Genomic DNA, 11,464 nt, shown 5'->3' with positions numbered 1-11,464 from the left:
TTTGTAGGGAGGGAGATGAAAACACTGAAAAGTTAGGAGGATATGTGTGCGCACACACACATACACACTTGACTAGGGGCAGGATGGAAAAGAAAACTAATAGAGTCTGGGGAGAGGAGCACTTTGTCTTCAAGCATGAGGAGCTGAGTTCAAATAGTCAGTTGATACTTACATGCCTATAAACCAAATGCTGTCTGTCTGTCTGTCTGTCTCTCTCTCTGTCTGTCTCTCTGTGTGCATAGATTATATGTGTGTGAGGTGTATATATGTGTGTATGTAGTGTATGTGTGTGTATGGTTTGTTTGTGTGCATATGTGTGTGTGTGTGTGTGTGAGAGAGAGAGAGAGAGAGACAGAGAGAGAGAGACAGAGAGACAGAGACAGAGGCACAGAGACAGGGACAGAGACAGAGAGAGAGATTTTTGGGGCCCGTTGGCTAGACTAGTTTCAAATTTAGTGAGAGACCCTGTCTCAAGGGAATAGAAGAGAATGGCAGAGCAGAACAGCCGACATCATCATCTGACCTCTGTGAGTACACATGAGCATGTGCATCTGCAATATAGGCATGTGTGTATACCACATACACAGTACACAGAGAGAGTGGGGAGAGGGAGGAAGGAGATGACAGAGGACTGGAGGGAGACAGACACAGAGACACAGAGATGGAGAGAGTGAGAGAGCAAGAGAGCGAGGAAGTGGCAAAGCACCTTTGATCGATGTAAGTCAAGAAGGGAGGAGAGAGAGATATGGAAAGTCACTTCCCACAGTTTACAAGCCCCTCTCCTCAGGTGGCTGTCGCTCCCACCCTATGGCGTTCTGTTACCTCCACCTTATGAGTCTACATGTGTGAGAAAGAGAGACTTGGTTTTCTTTTGATTTTTGTATAAAGCACATGAAATCAGTTCATGTAATCAATCACAGATGAGGCCAGCAGTGCTCAGAGCACACATGAAGAGAGTGAAGGGAAAAACCCAAGGGAAGGAGTAGGGCCACGCAGGAAATATGGTGGTGTAAGTGGGAAAGAAAGACTGTGCAACTTAGTAGTTAGGATTTTGACTCCACAGAGAAACTGTTGCCACAAATAGTCCTGATTTTTGTTTTGACCAAGTCTAGAGCGTATGTTCCACACGCTCTTCCTGCAATCTTCAACTGAGATCAGCTCCTGTGGACCATGCTTTGGTTATATGTGAAGGAGAGTCCGTGGTGATCAAGTGTCCTCAGACCTGGCCCTTTAACACTCATTAGATGTTGGTTTTTGTTTCAGATCAATGTTAGGTTGGGCAGAATGTACTGAGATTTCCCATGGGACCTTTGTCCCTACATATCACGGCCCTCCATTTCACTGACCCCAAAGGATGATGTAATCTTTGGGACTGATGAACCACAGGTGTCTAACATCATCTCCCAGAATCTGAAGTTTCACATTAAGAGCGCTCTTGCGGTTGTGGATCCTACAGGTTCAGATAAAGGGTGAGCAGGCCTCCTCCACCATAGCTCACACAGTACATGCAGTGCCTTGGAAGCCCTCTCTGTACCTCTTATGCAAACCTCCTACCTGGCAACCCCTGGCAACCACTAATTTTACCTTTTCACTGCCCTTTTGTCTTTTCCAGGACAGTAGACGGATATCTTAGTAATATGAATTTAAATTATTATCTATCTGTCTGTCTGTCTATCTATTGCCTATCTACTATTTATCTATCATCTATTTGTCTATCTGTCTATCTATTTGTCTATCTATCTATCTATCGCCTATCTACTATTTATCTATTATCTATTTGTCTATCTGTTTGTCTATTTGTCTATCTATCGCCTATCTACTATTTATCTATCACCTATTTGTTTGTCTGTCTATCTATCTATATCTATCTATCTATCTATCTATCTATCTATCTATTGTCTATCTACTATTATCTATCATCTATTTATCTATCTATCTATCATCTATCTATCTATCTATCTATCTATCTATCTATTGTCTATCTACTATTATCTATCATCTATTTATCTATCTATCTATCTATCTATCTGTTTGTCTATCTACCTATCTATTATCTATCTATTAACCTATCTATTATCTGTCTGTCGTCTGTCTCTCTACCTACCTACTTATCTGTGAGTGTATATATGTGTGTTTGTGAGTGTATGCATGTTTATGAACATTCTATATCAGGTGTGTGAAAAATCAGAAGACAGGGTGGAGAAGTCACCTCTCCTTCCACATGGGTCCTTGGTAACAGTCATTTACTACTGAACCATTTCATTGACCCCAGACATTTTTTAGGAGATTTTTTAAAAAGTTTTCTCCTTATGCTGAGACAACTGAATACTTTTCAAAATACTGCCCCATAAATAGATATTTTAACCAGGAAAGAGATATATTACAGAAACAACAAGAATAGTTGAAATTAACAGAAAGCACTCTTAGGTTACTAAAACATGGCCACGGGTGGACTGGTGAGTTACAAGCTTCTGTCCTCATCTCGCTGACTCGCTGCTTCTGTGTTCCAGTCTTTTAAGTGTTTTCCTCCTTAGACACTGGTTGGCCCACGCTGTCCGCTCTCAGCAAAGTTATGCATGACTGGCACACTCCTCTTTAAATAAGTGTACTTCCCAAGGTCTTGTCCATGAGGCTAGGTTTCGCCACCCATGAGCTGCAGATGGCCCGCCTCATGGCTGTAGGTATGCTGGTAACATTGTATGTATGTGCGAGCACGTGCACCTCAGCTCTGCAGTTCTCGGGTGTGAACTCCGGTGTGAACTTCGTGGAGGACAGCCACCATGGTGCTGCATCGGGAATCCATCCAACGGGCCCTATTTAAAGGAAGGAGCTTGTTCTCTGGGTTAAAATTAGCGATGGAACGGTGCTATTTTTATTTAAAACAGCACAGTCTTATTTTCTGGACGTCTGTGGAACTGAATGTCAGTCCTTCTTCACTGTCCTGTGCGTTCGACCTTACACGTGGCCTTCATCAAATTCCCTAAAAGGGCTCATGGCGCTCAAGCTGTTTAGAATCTCCATGTGTTTGTGGATAGCAATCCAAGAAAATGGGCATCAGAGAGAACTTTTTCTTTAAAAAACAAAACAAAATTGAACAACAACAACAACAACAACAAAACCAAAATGCCAAAATCAAACCCAAAAATCCTTCCTAGGTTCTACCAGGATTTAAATCTCTATGCTGAATTTTCTGGGCTAAATCCTTTCACTTCAATACATTGACACTGCGCTCTATCATCCTAAACACTCGACTTTACTCTCCTTTCAGTTCAGCTCTCAGGTTTCATACATGGACTCCCTATGTCAACTATGTCAACTGGTCAACTATCACATGCTGTTTGAGCTGACGGAGACGATGGCTCAGGAATTGGGGACTCTCCCGACCCACTTCAGACCCAACCATGCTGGCATCAAGTGTTCTTCAAAACCTCTTGTCCTGAGTCAGGCTACTTCCCTGGCTATGTAATCAGGAGGAGGAGGAGAAAAAAAAAACCCAAAAAACAAAAATCAAAATAAAACAAAACAAAAAGCCAAAAACCAACCAACCAACCAAAAACCAAGTAGTGACCATTGAAACATGGTGCCTCTGAGAGCTACCAGGAGGTAAAATTTTCCTCCTAACAGTGGTTGTGGCTGTTGTTGCATGATATAAACATACCTGCGATGGGGCAGAAGAGCCAGAAGCGATGGGGCAGAAGAGCCGGAAGCTCAGCCAAAGACAGAATCGAGTGGGCGCTCTGCTTGGGACTCTCAGCTGGGGCTCCAGCCCACTCCTGCTGGGCGACTGTTGAGTGCTCAACTTGATAATGTTGCCTATCTCTTACTACTTCTTCCACTGGGACACAACTTAGGGGACAGCTCTCCCTCTCCATCCAGGATTCTTTGGATGGAGAATTTTAGCTTACCACTTCAACGGGGTTTCCCCCAGTCAGCGTCTGCTGGACGGGACGTTCCTCTGTTCCCGGTTTGACAAGGTTCTCTTTTGGCTCTCTTGGTTGGGGTTACTCCAGTTTTCTCTGCCGGGTGTTGCGAGGACCTGATTTGACTTGGCTTCTCTCTGTCTGCTGTTTGTTCCTTACTCTTTTACTCCTGCTTGCTAGACACTTGATAAACTCACTCGTTCAAAACCGAAAGTGCGTCTATCATAGATCACACTTCTCTACAAAACGACTTGATCAAGCCTCTCTCATTTTTACGGGCAAAACTTGCCCATTTTATAATTTTCATTGTATCAACATGCAAGAGAAGTAGCTCTCAACTCGGTGTCTCGTTACTCACTTCTGAAACAGCCAATGAGAAGCTGCCAAGTTCTTCACAGTTGCTTATTTTGGTCCCAGCACACTCTCCATGCCCTGCTTGAATGTTTTGCCAGATTGCCTCCAATTTATTGCAAAACCAATTGGCAGAACAATCAGGAAATATGTCTGGGGCCAATTTTAGCCAATGATGGTGCCGCCTCTTTCTCCACCCCCACTTTCCGCTAATCCATCAAACTTCTTCCCGATCTAGCCATTCTTCACAGAAATATTACACTGTGGCCTGGCTCCAAATGTTTAAAAAAAAGGCACTCTTCTTCTCTTTGTCCCACTGTACATCACCCTCACCCTGCTTCCTTCCCTTCCTTCAACCTTCCCAACGCACACATCTCTCAACAGAGACGCTGACCAACGTGCCATTGCAACATCAAAAATGAACCCTACACAAGAGGCAATGGTCCTCTTATGAATACAGGAAGTGGTGGATTTAGACTTCTTCCTGTCAATGTGTGACCCTTTCACAAATCTTTCACGTATCTCTGGTGCAATTGGTGAAGGCAGTGTCTGTGGGAATTAAAGCCAGGATGATCCTTGATCCTCCGGCGACGTTGAGTCCAACCTCAGGTTTCTCTACTGGGTGACAGGCACGAGAGATTATTTTAGGTAGACTAGTAAGCAGGGGGTTCAAGCAGGAAAATCGAAACCCACTCTAGTCATTTCATCAGGGAGAGCTTGGTCGAGGGAATCGGTTGGAGTGCTGGCTGGCTGAGAGACTGAAATGGTAGCAGCAGAATAACACTAGAACCATGGAGCAAGGGGAGCCACTGGGGCTCTCGAGATCTACAGGATCCTAGGAAGGTTCCTACATCCCTGGGGTAGACACTTTGGGGTGTGGGGAGTCCATCTGCACAGCTGCTGATGCTGTCTCTTGGGGCTTGGAGGGAGGTTCTGGGTTGTAGTTCTCACCTCTGAGGCAGAAGCCATATTGCTTTCTGGAGCTTGTACCTTCCCTTCCCACTCTGAGAAATCACATGATGTTGGCTCAGGGAGGTGGAGGCCTCCTCTGCCTATTGCTGTGGGGTGAAGTGCTGGGAGTAGGGGTTGCCAGTGGGACTGGGAAAGAAGCTCCAAGAAGGGAACACACTCTTCCTTCATTTTTCATGCGTATGTGTTGTGCCTGTGTACACATCCTTTTACGTGTACGTGAGCTCGATTATGTACATGCATGTGCACATGCCCATGTAGAGGCCTGAAGTTGATGTTGGGAATCATCCTTGGCCTCCTTTCGACCTTATTCATTGAGGCAGAGTCTCTCAGGAAAGCCCAGAGCTTGCTGATAAATGTCTTGTATGCCAGCTTGCTCTGAGGACCCCTCCACCCCTTGTAAGGATGGGGCTATGAGAGGATCACCACACCTCCTAGCATTTCAGTGGTTCTGGGTATGCAAACATCCGGGTAACAATTGCACAGCAAGAACTTTAACCAGAGAGGCCCCTCCCTGGGCTCCCCCTTCTGTAGCCTTTAGTCTCCCCCTTGACCCTTTTCAGAACTGATCAGAAAACAACCGGCCATGGGAAAATGACACTTCTCAGAATTCCCCCTAGCACCCCAAAGGAGAGTCTGGGAAGTTTTGGAGCTGGGAAACAATGCCTTACTACTCAAGAGAGGTATGCAGGACATTTGTGGTCAGCAGAGGACAGGCCAGTCATTCTTGCTGACAGCTGGTATCAGGAAAAGGCTGAATTAATGGGAAGCTCACAGGTCATAGAGGTATGGCCATGAGCTGGTTTCTGAGTCACTGGGACCTGCGTTTCCTAGACCAGTTTTTCGTTTGCATAGCCTTCTTGCTTGGGGCAGAGAGAGTGGGTTGGTGTGGGAAGGGAGAGATTGCAGAATGCAGAATTGTGGGTGGTGATGCCTGGGCCCCTCATCCAGCTGTGTAGGTACTAGAAACTGCAGAGTGGCTGAGGCGGGGCTGCAGGCAGTGGTCAGGCAGAAAACTGAGAACTGGTGGAGTGGCGGGGGGAAATGCCAGTGTCATAGTTTTAGGTACAGCAATCAGCATATTGGGCTTCTGCAGCATCTGAATGTATATATACATGGATCACACATGCGAATCAGATTTCTGATTTCTGGACTTGGGAGTAAAAAGTATGTGGGAGTAGCTTGTGTACGTATGTGTATGTGTGTGATGTAGTGCATATATGTGTGATACAGTGTGTGTGTGTGATACAGGCATATGCATGTATATGTGTATGTGTGTTGGTGTGTGTTTCAGGTGTGTGTGTTGCAGGTGTGTATATGTACATGCATGTGTGTGTATGTGTGTATATGCGTGTGTGGTACAGGTGTGTGTTTATGTGTGTGTATATATGTATGTGTGTGTGTGTTTTGGGTGTGTGTATGTGTGTGTGTGCTGTGGGTGTGTGTATGTGTGTATGTATGCATGTGTGGTACAGGTATGTGTGTATGTGTATATGTATACGTATGTGGGTCAGGTGTGTGTGGTTCAGGTGTGTGTGTTGTGTGTGTGTGTATGTATGTATGTGTGGTACAGGTATGTGTGTGTGTGTATGTATGTGGTGCAGGTGTGTGTGTATGTGTATGTACATGTATGTGTATGTGTGTGTTGCAGGTGTGTGTATGTACATGTATATGTATGTGTGTGAGAGAGGTCAGCCTAGGCTGTTCTTCCTTAAGTGCTGTCTATAGTGCTTTTGAGCCAGGGTCTCTCATGGACCTGAAGCACCAAATAAGCTAAGTTGGGTGTCCCGAGACCCAGGCTCCGCCTGTCTCTGCCTCCCCAGCACTGGGATTGTCTAATTCTCTTTTGTTTTAGTGTTTTTTTAAATAAATAAATAAATAAATAAATAAATAATTTTATTTTTTTTAAACATGGGTTCTTAAGGGGGCGAACTCAGGTCCTTATCCTGGCAAGGCGAGCACTTCGGCGGCTGATTTATCTCCCAGTCCAGGAAATACCTTGTTTAGAGGAAATCTGCAGCCCCACACACTTAGCGATTATTACAGTTCGTCTAGTGTGTGCAGTTCACGGTACCACCCCGGGACCTAAAGATGTGGAGACAAATGTGGTGAAGACGCCTGTCTTATCCTCCCTCACTTTGTTTCCCACAGTGGGATCGCAGCTGAGGGTCACTGCTAACTCACTAGAACACACCGGAGGCAGTTTTATGGGTTCTGAGCCCTACTCTAGACAGGGGTTCTGAGCAGGTGAGAACAGTGGGGGTCGGACTGCCCGGAGGTACAGAGTGCAGTTGCAAGAGGGAAAGTAGCAGGGAAGGACGGGGAGCTGGGGTCTCCAAAGTAGCAGGGAAGGACGGGGAGCTGGGGTCTCCAGCGGGCTGCAGCCGCTGGGCTCAAACATGCTCCCAGGGAGCAGCCGGACCGGTTTGGGTTTCACCTTCCGTTCACCTCTGATGAAAGCAGTTCTCATCACTGTCCTGAGAACAGCCAAGGGAAAAGAAACGCAGACGATCTGGACGAGGCATTACTGGGATAGAGAGCCATGTTAACGGAGAGAGACTCGGCGACTGGCTGGACAATCCCAGTGTAGTCACCGAGGTAGAGCTCAAGGCTTTTTCTAGAGGCTTTTTCTAGATTTCTATTTCTTTGAGTGATTGTGACTTAACCGGAGTCTTTTTCAGATCTGAGTGGAGGCTGCAGGTGCCTTTGAATGAAGCAGGTATTAGAGTCCGGTCCAGGAGATGGTCTGGGATTGAAGCCTGCCGCTGCCTGCTGTTGGGGTCCACCCCCTGCAGTCTTCAACCTTTGGCTTCCCCTTGGGTGACCAGCCTTGACACCCAATGTCCAAACACTGATAAAATCGATCCCTTAAGTGTGGGAAAGTCCTAACTCATTGATTGCTTCCTCCCCCACCCCGTGCCTGGCATGGGCTCTCTCCCAGGATGTGCCTAGCTTGTGAGGTTGGGGGAGGTCAGAGCCCTGATGAAAAATGAGTGGAATTCCACAGAATCACGCCAGTCTTGATAAATGACAGCAGGGGATGGTTTGTAGAGAGAGGAAGGATCAGGGGAAGTGAGGATAATCAGATGGATTAACGATAATCCACCTTTATCTGGATTTAAATGTATGTATGACTTACAAGGGGGGCACCTTGAGGGCTTGAGGAGTAGGGAGTTTAAAGGGAGAGAGGAATGGGAAGAAAAGAGGGTGAGGGGGGAATTAAAAAAGTTCTTGTTTTTTTTCCCCTCATATGTGGAATTTAGTGAGGTGTGTGTGTGTGTGTGTGTGTGTGTGTGTGTGAGAGAGAGAGAGAGAGAGAGAGAGAGAGAGAGAGAGAGAGAGAGAGGAGGAAGACAGAAGACAGAATATTTGGCAACATGGCTAGAATCACTAGCAGGAGAGGGAAAAGGGAAGTGGGGTATAAGAAAGCTACAACAATATATAATTTCTGAAACATTCTCATGGGCGGAGTTGTAGCTCAGTTGCTGGTGTTTCTCCAGAATACAGGGAGCCCTGGGTTCAGTTCTCACATAATCTGAGCATGGTAGTAAATGTTGTAGTCTCAGCTTAAGAGGCAGGAGGACTAGGAGTCCAAGGGCGCTACAGAGTAAGTTTGAAATCAGCCTGGGCTACACAAGACCCCATCTTAAAATAAAGGTCACAATGAGAAATTCCTCTATTTTGTATCTTCACTTAAAAAAAAAGAGCAACAATAAAGGAAAGAAGATAAGTCACTTTTGGTTTTTCCCCCTCATATGTGGAATTTAGTGAGGGGTGTGTGTGTGTGTGTGTGTGTGTGTGTGTGTGTGTGTGTGTGTGTGTGTGTTTTTCGTGTTCGACTGGTCTTTGTGATGTCTTCAGAGTAAGCCAGCTCTCCACTCCAAATATTCAAAATCATCAACAACAACAAACCCAAAAGACCTATAGAGTTTATTTTTTTTCAAGTTAATGACATCTAAACAAATTCTTTCGGAGACAGCTATTCTTTTCCTCAGAGAGATATAGCACGGGTGGTGCCATTGGCCTGAGACTTAGGTTTGATTGGACACACTCTTCTTTCAACTATGAACGGATCTGTCTGCTTTCTGTAGTGGAGACCCACTCTGCTCTGACTTGGGTCTGCTCTTAAGTAGCCTTACCCAACTTGAGTCCAGTGAAATCACGGCAAGTGGTCTCCCTTGCTCCTTTATTGCACCGATGTCTTCTGTGATTTCTAACTCTATCGCCCTTCACTGAGCCTGTAGATTAGATTCCAACTACAGAGGAACTGTTTCCAGGTGGCACCAGAGTGGCATAGAGGGCTAACTTTGATACCATCTCAAGCCCAGCCAGTGGTCAGAGTTGCGATGCATCGTGGGAGATCATAGAAATGTTTTGGGTGATTCTGCCATGGGTTAGCTGAAATGCCCTTTGGGAAGAAGATAACTCCCTAAACTTCCAGGCAGTTAATCAAATGTTTGGGTGTGTCGTTGATAAAGCAGAGGTTCAAAGAACCCAATGGTTCTTTTTTTTTTTTTTTTTATAAAGTGAAAGATATCCTTTATTTATTTATTTATTTATTTATTTTTTGGTTCTTTTTTTCGGAGCTGGGGACCGAACCCAGGGCCTTGCGCTTCCTAGGCAAGCGCTCTACCACCGAGCTAAATCCCCAACCCCCCCAATGGTTCTTGAACAGAATGGCCTGTAAGTCTTTTCGGGGAGGTGTTTCTCCAGCAGGGAAACTGTCTTCCTACTGTTTAATCTTCTCTGTAGACTGCAGGGTCATGACAGAGGGAACAAGCGCCACTCTAAAGTACTGAGCTTATAATCGTGTTGCATTTCTGGTTGAGGGACTTTAGCACACAGAATTACTTGGGAGTGGAGGCGGAGAGCAAAGATTTAGGTCTACCTAGCCCAGTTCTTATCTGGGGTAGCTTGGTGAGTAGACACCATCTGCACTACTGAAGACAATTAATGCACAAGAAATCCCCACCTCCACCAGACAGCAGAGTGACCTGATTCTCAGTGTCAAGAGTGTCACAAAGTTAGGGCACCTTGATTAATGTCTATTAGGACCCACGTGACTCAAATACAGTACTTATGTTTGGTGTTAGCTTAAGGACAAGAAGTGTGGCTCACGTGTATCTTAGTATCTCCCTTGTTTATGATAATATTCCAAGGAAAAGAGTCTATAGTCTTCATTGGGAACACATCAGGACATGTGTAGCAGGACAGAGTCCTTTAGATAATACAATCCTCTTACCTAAAGTTAAAGTCATGGATCTAATTGCAAATGTCCTTAGAATATGCACTAGTTACAGCTGCCAAGTCAAGCCAAGTCTCCTGGCATCATAGGCCACTGTTCTTGTGACTACTCCTTAGCACTTCTCCACTCTTTGACCATGAGTCCGCAGACCACAGGTGAGGCACAGCTGGGCTATTCACTGGTGCAGAGGTTATCAGAGGGAAGGAAGGCTCATTTCCCTATGACTAAAAGTGGGCCTGGCCTCGCAGTAGTGAGGAGGCACTGCTCTGCCCAATCTGTCTTCATTTTCTACAGCCTTTTATGACTCTGTTTTAGAGAAACACAACCGTGCTTCAAAGGCTTGATTCTGTCAATTTCCCTGCACCATATGTTCCTATTAAAACGTTTATAACACTCTTTATCTTGAGATTATTATGTGAGGGTTACTAATGGTTAATAAGACATGCTACAGTGTCCAACTTAATGTTCATATATATATAAATATATATACATATATAAAGATATATGTGTATATATATAGAGAGAGAGTGAGAGAGAAAGAGAGAGAGAGAGAGAGAGAGAGAGAGTGTGTGTGTGTAGGAATAACACATGTGATTTATATCATTTCCAAAGATAGTCCCCAAATACTCTAAACAACAATAAAATTATGTTATTGTGTTGAATTGTTTTCAGAGTTGAAATAAATAAATAATTGTAGATAGTTGGAATGTATTCCTTTATGTATTAATTATCTATTTATTTATCAATCTATTTATGTATTGTTATGAATGTCTGATTAGTGCTTCACTATTGATAGCACCAGAACACTTGTTAGCATGGCATAAATGTTCTTTAATTGTAACTTCCATGGCTACCATATAACTATCATGACCTCTGGTCTCGGTGATTCCTTTCATGACACTGTTTTAAGTATGCTATGATATTCGGGTCAAGATTAAGTGAAAAATAAGCTATTTCTATTAAGTGATTGGGCCATCTG

The 11,464-nt window shown here is 44.7% G+C and overlaps 1 long non-coding RNA gene across 1 annotated transcript; it reads right to left on the bottom strand.

Annotated features, from left to right (window-relative positions):
- Positions 1-2,229: 2,229 nt before the first annotated feature.
- On the bottom strand, positions 2,230-4,401 carry LOC103693474 (uncharacterized). Its single transcript, XR_015631328.1, has 2 exons — positions 3,659-4,401; positions 2,230-3,070 (listed from the first exon to the last, which is right to left on the bottom strand). It is a non-coding gene; the product is annotated as an uncharacterized LOC103693474 (long non-coding RNA).
- Between the last annotated feature and the right edge of the window lie 7,063 nt (positions 4,402-11,464).

Source organism: Rattus norvegicus, chromosome 10, assembly GCF_021556685.1.
Source record: "Rattus norvegicus strain SHRSP/BbbUtx chromosome 10, alternate assembly SHRSP_T2T, whole genome shotgun sequence".
Taxonomy (NCBI): Eukaryota; Metazoa; Chordata; class Mammalia; order Rodentia; family Muridae; genus Rattus; species Rattus norvegicus.
This window is presented reverse-complemented; position numbering and strand designations above follow the sequence as displayed.